The sequence below is a fragment of the Sinocyclocheilus rhinocerous genome, unplaced genomic scaffold (genome assembly GCF_001515625.1).
Source record: "Sinocyclocheilus rhinocerous isolate Xijiao unplaced genomic scaffold, SAMN03320098_v1.1 scaffold677, whole genome shotgun sequence".
Classification (NCBI taxonomy): Eukaryota; Metazoa; Chordata; class Actinopteri; order Cypriniformes; family Cyprinidae; genus Sinocyclocheilus; species Sinocyclocheilus rhinocerous.
The window spans coordinates 1,529,257-1,540,962 of record NW_015633185.1 but is presented as its reverse complement, the minus strand read 5'-3'; the positions used below and the strand labels follow the sequence as shown (position 1 = coordinate 1,540,962).

The 11,706-nt window shown below is 38.0% G+C and overlaps 1 protein-coding gene and 1 long non-coding RNA gene across 2 annotated transcripts in view; one reads left to right on the top strand and one right to left on the bottom strand.

The window, feature by feature from the left end:
- The window catches only part of LOC107743543 (DNA primase large subunit-like), a 78,353-nt gene that overhangs the window by 14,367 nt on the left and 52,280 nt on the right, over nucleotides 1-11,706 (bottom strand). The window lies entirely within an intron of this gene.
- LOC107743544 (uncharacterized) overlaps nucleotides 8,144-11,706 on the top strand; it is a 21,625-nt gene continuing 18,062 nt past the window's right edge. Inside the window, exon 1 of the long non-coding RNA XR_001640409.1 lies at nucleotides 8,144-8,153. This is a non-coding gene — a long non-coding RNA (uncharacterized LOC107743544). The remainder of the gene's footprint in view (nucleotides 8,154-11,706) is intronic.

Below are 11,706 nucleotides of genomic sequence, written 5' to 3'. Positions count from 1 at the left end.
AAGGAGTTTTGATTGGGGGGGGGGGGGTGTACAGTGTGAACAGATTTGGATAGTAAAAAGTGGGCATTACACTGTCAGAAAACAGTGGTACTTCAGGGGTACAATAGCTTGACACTGGGGCAGTACTCTTAAAGGGACAACTTTGTACAAATTATCTACCCCTAAAAAGTGCATATTCTTACCTTACAGTAGAAATATGCACCCTTAAGGTACTACTATGAACCTTTTAAGAGTAAATAAGGTACATAAATAAAGATTCTGCCCCAGTGACTAGCTGCTGTATACCTAAAGGTCAATTTCTTTTACATGCTTTTTCTTAGAATGCACATACAGGAATAGGGCTGAATGGAAGTTGCTAAAATAAATAATGCCTGAATAGCTATTTGACTATTATTAAACATTATCCAACTGCCCGCAATGCCTAAGCAATGTCAGCGGAAAAAGAAAAGTCGTAAAAAATGTGCATTATAAAAGTAAACGGGGTCAATTTTGATTTCACACTGACTTTAAATGTTCACACACTGGATCACAGTAAGTACATTTTGTAATGTGGCAAAACAATCATCATATAGGGTCCCCAGGCTCAAGGCAATCTGCCGCTGACTCCCACTTACAGTAAACGCTGTCAGGCAGTAACCCACAGACAACTCTCTGCTGTTGGCTGCACCATCAGCTCATTAGAATGCAACTAATTACTGTATTAATGTCAACAGCCTCTCCCTTAATGTATGCAAATGCACATCTGAGCCATTTCATATCCATTCCAAAGTAAACCTGGAGAAAATCTGTACCAAAATAAACGGTGAGTTAATCAGTCGTCATTTTCTGCAGATAATAAAACAGGCTCCTGGCGTGACCTGTTCCTCGCTGGATTCAGGCTTGTCTCATTCCAGAAGTTTTCTGGAAACTGACTGATAGATTATTACACTTGAAAGCTCCAGTGCTTTATAATGCTGTTCACTGAATGCAACAGGAAGGAGAATTTGAAATGCTTCTGTCGTGCATTTTCTTGCTAATTATCATTTGATTTCTCTGTGAAAACAAGAAACCATGAATTTAAAAAACAATTATTAAATATAAAAGGTTCAGCTAAATGTTTTATTGTACTGTAAATTTAAAACAGTACAGTTACTGACCCTGTATATAAAAAAATGTATCAATGTATTTAAACACATTTTTTCCAGAGGTTTTAAAGGGTTAGTTCACCCAAAAATGAAAATTAGGCTATGTTTTACTCACCCCCGAGGCATCCTAGGTGTATATGACTTTCTTCTTTCAGACGAATCCAGTCGGAGTTATATTAAAAATGGTCTTTGATCTTTCAAGCTGTTTAATGCCACTCAGCTGGTGTTGCATTGCTTCAGTCCAAAAGAACTTAAATAAAAATCGACCATCCATAAAAAAAAGTCTCTCACACGGCTCCGGGGGGTTAATTTTATATAACTCCGACTGGATTCGTCTGAAAGAAGAAAGTCATATACACCTAGGATGCCTCGGGGGCGAGTAAAAAGCAGACTAATTTAAATTTTTGGGTGAACTAACCCTTTAAAAGGTTGATTCAAAAATTACAGTTTTAAACATCAACTTACAAAATATATAAACAATACTGTATGTAAACATTATAGTATACAATATTTGGGGGAAAAAAGGGTAAACTAAAAAGAAACAAACAAACAAACAAACTAGCAGTGTGTTTGTGCTCTAACGCTATTTTTCAGTTCTCTCACAACTCCACACGACTGAGAGATCCTGAATATAGTAATAAAAGCACCGAGTTATTTTTCTACAGTTGACTGGCACCTAAAAATGAACTGGCCAAACAAAAGGAGTTTAAGCACATTGCGACAAAAGGCTAGTAAAACTCGATTTAAGCTGCGACAGTCCACCCACTGTATTGAAGAGCTCAGGAGAGTGTTGAGTAGGTGTCTGGCAAAGCAGCAAAAACACAGCTAACTGAACTCATATTGTACCCTGTGGGAATACAGATAACATCATAGGAAATCTCTCTTTTTGTCACAAGCACACAGATGCCACAAGCATACGTGCCACAGACAGACGTAGGAACTTCGTAAGACCATCGGCAAAGCGGTTCTTTGTGACTGCAGTAAAAGTCCATGTTAAATTGATGTCAGAGTGGCAAGAATGATAAAAGATACTGACTTGCTAATATGAGATAATCTGTGAAAATGCAAAGCGTGTCAGGGATGGCAACAGTGAAAAATATACATAAACCTATTGAAGTCCAAATTCACTGCTCACGGTGATACAATCAGCATTTCATATCTCTGACAAAAGGCAATGCTTTATATTCTTAAAGAATGGAGTGTGGAACAGAGTGAAAACCACTACAATTTCTTGAGATTTCTCTGTAAAAAGAAGGAACAAGATGACAAAATGTGAGTTCAAAAGATGGATGTTTCGGTAGAGGCATTAAGCGCAAACCCAGATGAAAAGAGAGGTTGGGCATGGCTCTTTGCCTGTCTGTGGGGCCAGCTCTGAATCTCAATGACAACAATGGATGAAGTGCCATAGATATACTGTTGCTGTACCTAAGATACACTTGACAATTAAAGAACACAACTGGAATTTTTTGCTCTCCGATACAATTGTTGTTTGTCTAATTGTATGACCTTTTATATATATTTTAATAAAACCATTTTTTTAAATTCATAAACATTAAAAAAATATTATAACATGGGGAGTTTTTAAGAGCATTTTACACATCTCTATAGCTACATATCTACAGCTATGTATATATCTATCCATCTATAATCAATCTATCTATATCGATAGATAGATAGATACTGTAGACAGACAGACACGTCTGAAATGGTATTACAATTTAAAATAATTTAATATACCTTAAAATACCCTGTTATACATTTAAAATAGCCATTATTCCAGTTTTCAGTGTCACGTGATACTTCAGAAATTAATCTAATGCGATTTAGCACTCAATTCTTATTATTATCAATGTTGAAAAAAAAATGTTGTGCTGCTTAATATTTTTGGGGAAATTTATATCACAGTGACGGACTAGAATAACATTCTAACCAATAACCTCTACTGTCTATATGCATAATGACATAATGATGTCTCTTCACAGCTCCTGTCCTGCATGTTCCTCTGTTATTCACTGGCTTTTTTCCTATGTCAATTAGCACTGTTAAGCTATTGTGGCATGTGCAGACTCGGCTGAGTAAACAGCGTGAACAGTTAGGGGCCTGAGTGATTGAGAGGGTCTGGTTTTCTCCATACAGTGTGCAGGAGGAGCTGCTGGTCTCTTGGGGGCCCGGCGCTCTAATTAAACAGGCAGCTGCTGTGGGGGGTGTGGGGGATGTTTCAGACAGCCAGACCGGTAAACAACAGAGCCACTTTTGTCACCATCTCAGTTCCTTGTAGATCAGTTACCTTTTTGACACTAGGAAGGGGAATGAAATTTTTTCCATAAATTATACTCCTCAATCTCCCTGAGGGAAACATTAAGAGACGGAGGTGAGGAAAAGAATCTGAACATAAAAAGGTACACAAACAGGTTTGGGTAAGATTCCCATTATTCCTTGACAAAACACCTCAATGCCAAGTTCAATCTGAGACAAAATGATACTTGTGGCTGCAGGGCTTCTTATGTTTTACAATCACAATAAACAGGTTTAACTTGAAAACAACACAAGTAAATGTTTGCAGGATAGAAAATAATCACAAGTGTCAAAGCCAAAGGAATCTGTGGCTTTGGTATCATTTCCATGTGCTGCAAATCCACAAGCTGTACTTTCTTGTGCTGAAGCTATTGATGTAGAATAATAAAAAGGCATCATGGTTCAATTAAAGAGAAATAGTGAGGTGCGAGATGCCCTGCTCCCTGCATCCATCCTTCAAGCCCCCCACAGCATGGGTGAATAAGCCAAACAGTGATTCATGTGCCTTAAAGGTTACTGGCAAAATGCTCAAACGTATTGTAATTACCTTTGTCTTTTTGATTCAGCACTGTGTAAAGACTAAAAGTGGTTACGACGCACTTTAAAAGATTCTAGAAAGATTCAAGATGACCTGCTATGTAATTATTCTAAATGCTACTCATCCTTAAAGCAACTCATGTCTGGATTATTCACAGCAAAAGCTTTTTGTTATTGATTAAAGTCTATAATCTGAAGACAGACGATCTCTGGAGCTTTAGAAGTTCCTCACTTTTGTCCTTCCTTTTTGAAGTTTGTTGAATAAAATACAAATACAAACCTACTTGATACTTGTTAATTAGTGAGGGAATGAATATTTCAATTAGGTTCCTTTACAATTAATTAATTAAATCCATATAATGAGGAACAGTTTTTTAATCATACTTAACAGGGAAGCATTAAAACAAAAATGATACCCTCAACAATTTATTCTAACCAAGATCAATGCGGTAAAGCTACAAGATAAACGCTTTTTTCCATGTAAACCTGAGTTTCTGTCCTAACCATTCACAGCAGGACATTTTGTCAAGTTTAGCTTCTATTTCTGTGGCATCACACAGGACAAACCCACCCACTGTGAAATCATACTGACAACTGGACCCAAGAATATATCTAGAGACAAGAATAAACACAGGAATTTGGGGCAGTGAACAACCACCTAGCAACTACCTGAACACTTGATAAACCACAGAAATACTAATAAACATTTAAAATACCCTAGACCAGTGGTTCCCAACCCTGGTCCTGGAGGCACCCCAACACTGCACATTTTGCATGTCTCCTTTTTCTGACACACCAATTTCAGGTCTTGGAGTCTCTACTAATGAGCTGATGATCTGAATCAGGTGTGTTTGATTAAGGAGACATGCAAAACATGCAGTGTTGGGGTGCCTCCAGGACCAGGGTTGGGAACCACTGCCCTAGACAATGCATAGCAATGCCCTGCTAACCATCTTCAACTTTGCAAAAGCCTGAGTTTTGAAACTGTAAAGGCCTGTTCACACCAAGATGAATGTTCAGTGCCAAAATTCGGTGCAATGAACATTTTAAATTTGAATCAACAGCTGTTAATGCAACTATTCTGATAGAGACAAATATTCCCAGGCTGTTAATGCACCAGATTTTTTGTAAGGAAAGGGGTTCTAATATCTTTTCCATCGCACTGTGAATACAGCTGGCCAATCAATAAGATTCACACAAAAATTATGACTATTTTTTACAAATAACAGTGAGTTAGCGGAGGAAAAATCCAGATGTGGCTCTCTGAGCTCTTGCATTTGGTGTTGTTTGATAAAAAAATGTGATTGTCTCTTTGAAAACATGTATATACTGTATGACTTTCCCTTCATGAGTCAGAGTGTCAGAAACTAGGGCTGCACGATTAATCGAAATTAAATCGCCAAGGCAATAAATCGCGATTAGGCAGAAGCTGCGATTGTCATGCGTATCTTTCAGTGAAGCACGGTTTTGTGATCAGTAGTAAATCTCCATCCGAAGGCCAGAGGGCGCTCTCACACAGAAACTCCAAATACGCCTCGCAGAAGAAACCCAGGAAATGCCTATAAGCGGTTGCTGAATAAACAGAATATTTAACTGCTTTCATTAATTCAACGTGACTAATAAACACATGACTACGACAATATATGGTTTATCTGAGTTCGTCTTATTATAATTTTTATTATAATAAAGTATATAATAATGCAATGCTAATCGACAGCCTTTATCACTGCTTAAAATACTTTGAAATATGTTGCGTGCCTTATTCTGTGTAAGAAGCCACATCATCTCGCAGAAAGATTTATTTCAAACACTCTGACGTTATGAAGTGAGTTTAAAGTAAAAACAAGATACGCATGACAATCACATTCGATTAATCGTGCAGCCCTATCAGAAACGTAAAAGTTGCCAAGTGATTTGCTTTTCTGTAAGTGCCACCTACTGTCAGAGAGTGAATTTCATTCAGTCCATCTGCAGTTTTTTTTTTAAATACACATTAATATTAACAGACAAATCGCATACGAAATCAGCCTGAATGTTTGTGCTGAACATCTGTGTTGCTGTGAAGAGGCCATAAATATAAAAAATCTAGTTTATATACACACATTATAAGCCAGTAAAGTCACATTAAAGCATCCCGACTCTCCCTTATGGCTGAAGAGTAGAATCTCTCGTGCTCAAGAAATGTCCCTCGGCAGTGGAGAGCGTAGCGGTATGTGAGAGTCTAATGACCGTCACCCCGGCGCACCTCACATTGTGCTCACTCATTCAAAATGAGTGTTAACAGCAACCATTTAGCCAGAGAGTATGGAAGGCCATAGCGGCCTGCCCTCAGCCATTCCTGGTCCACTGGATGAATGAGACACCAAACAAAGTCCATGCCACGGATATGTAGCAGGTGCCATCAGGGTCCCGTGCTTCATGCAGCAATCAGACGGATCAGCCTCAGGGTAAACAGTAATTTATTCATCCAAAAATCAATGACTCGTAACAATATTTTGCATGTAAACCATTTTGGTGCTGCATACAGAACGCTGTCAGGTGAACACGCAGTTGTTTGTACTATAATTATCGTCATCATTATTTATTATGATTACTGTTGTTGCTTTACTGACAACTAAAGAGCAATACTAAGAGCAAACTTGTTGCAGATTAGTAATTTTGGACCAAAGGTCCAAAAAAATTGAAGGCAAAAAACGAACTGGATTTGATCAAAACAGCAGAGTGCTTTTTTTCTGGGTGAATAAAAGCTGAACTGCATATAATGCACAGCTACCGTTAACTAGAAGCGTATCTGAACATTAGGTGCTAAAAGGCGGCATCCCTTCATGCATGCCAAAGCAGAAAGGAACAGAAAGCTGTGAAAGGCGAAACAACATCGAAACAACTCCTTCATAAAGAAACACATAGATTATTCCTCAGAATATTATCTGTGACCACCCACACCCACTACCAAATTAAAACAAGCGGTCCAGATTGAGATGTTGCTGCAGTTGTTTATTTGGTTTATTTTAGTTGTTTATCAGTTGACGGGCTTTGTGCCGTCTGATATCCTGGACACCTTGCATACATCACTCACAGAGCTGCGAGCTGCATCCCACCGACTCCACCATCCACTGGTTTGTAAGCAAGGATGTGTTCGCTGTGAGTGGGTGGACTGATTTCCACCTGAGAGGGCAGACTGAGGGGGACACAGCCACCCTGGAAATGGGGCACTTTTGCGAGTGGCGGTGCGTGACCACCAGAGAATGTGTTTGTCTGGATTTTATGTTTCTAAACGAAACATGGCTAGAAGACAGCTGCAGTGCAACAGTCCTCAATGAAACAGCCCCTCCTAACTTTACTTTCATGAGTGTCTGCAGGACTGTTAGGAGAGGTGGAGGTGTGGCTGCTCTATTTAAAGATGTCTATCAATGCAAGCAAGTGTCATTTGGTCAGTACTTGTCTTTTGAATATCTAGGGCAGTGGTCAACAACGTGGTGCCCGTGGGCACCTGGTAGCCCGCATGGAGTCTCTGAGTCGCCCGCCAAGCACGTTCTTTAAATAGCCTAAATTAGCGATAAATGATATCATATCAGAATCAGAATCAGAATGAGCTTTATTGCCAGGTATGTTTTCACATACGAGGAATTTGTTTTCGTGACAGAAGCTTCCACAGTGTAACAGAATGACAGTGACAGAACAAAAAACACAGATAATAAAAAATAAAAATAAATAAAAAAGTAAATAAGGAATAAAAATATATAAATTGACAATTGTATGTGCAGGTATATTACAATAGACAGTTTTGTATGTACAGGTACTGTATATTATGTGCAAATTTGAGGTGTAGACTGAGTGTTAGATAAATAAGTGTATGAGTGTATAAATAGTGTGTGTTCCACAGTTATTGTTAAGTGTTCATGAGATGGATGGCCTGAGGGAAGAAACAGTTCCTGTGTCTGGTCGTTCTGGTGCTCAGAGCTCTGTAGCGTCGACCAGATGGCAACACTTCAAAGAGGGAGTGTGCTGGATGTGAGGGGTCCAGAGTGATTCTGCGAAACTTGTACATGCCTTTATTACCAGCAGGGTGGACTATTGTAATGGTCTCCTCACCGGCCTTCCCAAGAAGACCATTAGACAGCTGCAGCTCATCCAGAACGCTGCTGCCAGGATTCTGACTAGAACCAGAAAATCTGAGCATAGCACACCAGTCCTTAGGTCCTTACACTGGCTACTGGCATTTTAAAGTACTTTTACTCGTTTATAAATCACTCAATGGCCTAGGACCTAGATGCATTGCAGATATGCTCACTGAATATAAACCTAACAGACCACTCAGATCATTAGGATTGAGTCAGTTAGAAATACCAAGGGTTCACACAAAACAAGGCAATATATGAGGACATGAACACATGCACTTCATCTTCAGAGCTGCTCTGAGAGTCACTTCACCAGCTTTATGCAGTTTCATTTGAGAAAAAATACCGTCAAATACACGCTGAAACTAAAACTAAAACTGAAAGACCTTCACGACAAACCGTCAAAATAAAAGTCTGGTTTTACTCGAAATTATATGACTGAATATATTACTACTGTATACTACAATGCAAATGCTCTCTGACAGCAAATGCAATGAGTTTGCTTCCTTCTTTTCTGAGAAGATCAATAATATCAGGGAGGCAATTAGCACATCCTCAAGTTATGCAGAGGTCAGACAGATTCGACCGCAATATCAAAAAGAAGATACTATGTCTGTTTTTGAAGCAATTGATAGCAAAATTTTGGAAGATCAGATGTGCTAAAAAAACAGTCACATTTAAATCTAGACTCAAAACTCATCTGTTTAGCTGTACATTTATTGAATGAGCACTGTGCGATATCCGAACTGATTGCACTATTTTATGCAATCTGAACTGATTGCACTGTATTTAATGTATAATCATTTTCTAGTCTTAAATTCATTTAAAATAAAAGCATGTCAACATATTCTGTTACACCAAATACACAAAATAATGATCTTTAAAAAAGCATCATATGACCCCTTTAAACCGCATAAACACATTTCATTACACCAAATACACAAAATAATGTTCTTTTTAGCAGCATCATAAGACCCCTTTAAATCATTATCAAAGTTTTTAAATTCCTTGTTTTATTTTTGTGATTATTTTTTATGATTATTTTACTTTCTTTTATGTAAAGCACTTTGAATTACCATTGTGTACGAAATGTGCTATATAAATAAACTTGCCTTGCCTTTTATTTATTTATTTTTTTCACCTCCTGACTTCTTCCAGAGGAATGGTTGGCACCTAAGAGAAGGAATATTTGTAAATGGACAACCTCTGACTGCTTTTGAGTCTGTGAAAGTGGCTTAGCAGTAGTCAAAGCAAAAGCACCTCTTTGAACTCGAGCATGTTCGGTGCAGAAAGGCAAATGTTTGGTGCTTAAGAGAGCTACTTCTTTAGTAGAGGCAGCAAACTGTGAAAGGTTTTTACTAACACATGGACAGTTTCTAAAAAGATTTTAACAATTTGCACCATTACGGTAATACAGTATTAAAATTCTATATCAATTTGTCTAAAGAAATTAGAAATAAAACACTAAAAAATAAAATCCGTCATTTAAATGCTACAATTGAAATGTAAGCATCACAAAATTACAATGTAAAGCATGAAAATGTATATTTATTTTGGCATTTGCTAAAGATTACACTGAACAGTGTTATTAGACACTTTATTAAAAGTGAATTTAAATTAAAATAATGAAAATATACAATATCAACATATAAGCTAATATGTGGCTAAAAACTCTGGCCGCAGGCAGGAAAACACCCTGGATGGATGGCCAGTCCATCGCAGGGTTAAACTACTTTGGCATGCCCATCCAAATTTACTCATTCATTTCCATGCTCACTATATCTGTACTTGAATTTTGCTTCAAGGGAACATGTTAAGAGCAAGGACAAAAACAAAGAACAGGGCACACAGGATATGAATATGAGATTTTTCCAGAAGATTCAAATGGAAGTTTCAAATGGTCTTGTACCACAGCATTTCTATTATAACTAAATTGGCCTGGATTTCAATTTTCTGAAGGCCGGCCACTGCTAACCATTCTTGTCCTGCGGGTTCTATTTTAAGCTACTGCTATGGAGGCAAGTGTGGATGTGAAGCAGCAAGAACTGGGATAGTGCTTGAATACACAGCTCCAGGGAATTATACCACAAGAAAATGTAATTGCTTTGCACAGGGGCACTGGTCTTTACATGTAGGGTGGCATGTGTCCGCTGACTTTATCTACATACTAGAATGGGACCAAAAAAAAGGCAGTAAAAAAATAAAATGTATAATGAATTTACACAGTATATATGTAATACAGTGCTAGAGTGGGGTTCCGGAATTAAAAATCACATTAATTTTCTCCATAGGGAAATTTATTTTAACGATAACTTAAAGATAGACCCGTTATGATCTCTGAGGTTGTTAATCAATAGCATATGGATTTTGTTGAAGCCATCAGTCTGCATTATTTTACTTAATTCCTGGTGAAAAACTACAATTACCCGTGATTCTATTAAAAAATCTCTAACAATCAGGAACGGCACTTTTGTTAAGACCAAACTTACTACAGCTATTTTCTAAAGTTTTTCTTTGGTGATGGTGTGAACACTTTTTTTTTTTTTTTTTAATTGAAATTTCCTATAAATGCCTAAAGTCAACATCATTTGTTGAACAATCTTACCATTTAAGAATGTTACGCTACATTATTAAAGTCCAGCCATTCCTGGTTATTTTCCACTTTGCTTTGTAGAGCTGCTTGGTAATACATTTCCCATCTTGTCTGTCCTCTTGATCTTCTTTCATTGCTTTTTCGAAGTAAACTGACTTATTTCCTTCAAAATACAAAAAGCACTGCTGTGTAGAAAATGACTCAAATTTTTCACTTGTTTGGATTCATAATGATGCCACCACTTATTGCCCACAATTCATCTGTGCCCATATGAATGCAGAAATCGACAGATCCATTGTAAGGCTTATTCATGTTAGATTACTCAAAGATGCTGATATTCACCTCAATTGTAAACCAATCAAAAACAACCATGTTATTGCTAGTACTGTATTGTTATCTCTAGTACAGCGAGTACAGGCTGTGTTGTCCTTCACTCACGGTGTTTCTACACATGAATAATGCATTTATCAGAACATGACAAAAACCATTTCAGGGTATTTGTTAGTGCTGGGCGGTATACCGGTTCATACCGAATACCGGTGTTTATTTTTGTTATGATATGAATTTTTAAAATACCGCAATAGTTAAAACAACGTTCTGAACGCTACACTGTTTGAAAGGGGTCCCTTTTCACTGTTGCACTGTGGTGAGGGAACAGCTGTATGTTACTAAGCGTGAAAGTTCAGAAACTGAAGCTGTAGAACTAATAGAACGTGATGACACAGAAGAACTCATCCACAATATCCACATTGACCGCCACAAATATCCACCGCCCCCAGCCATCCTGTATATTCATACAGACAAACTTAGCGACCTTTTTGGATAAACCTTAGCTATGGTTCAGTTGGGAGATTTCGCCAGTGCTGTCCCGCGAACGCGAGGTCTGACTTTCCCGGAGAAGTGTCACCTCTCTCGGCGTCTGTTCTGTGCAGTGAGCGGCAGAGAAGCAGCGCATTGGAATTGTCACTTGCACAATCGAAGCAGTGTCACATCGTCACTAAAGTTTATAAATTGCATTACTTTTTAATTCTTGCCAGTG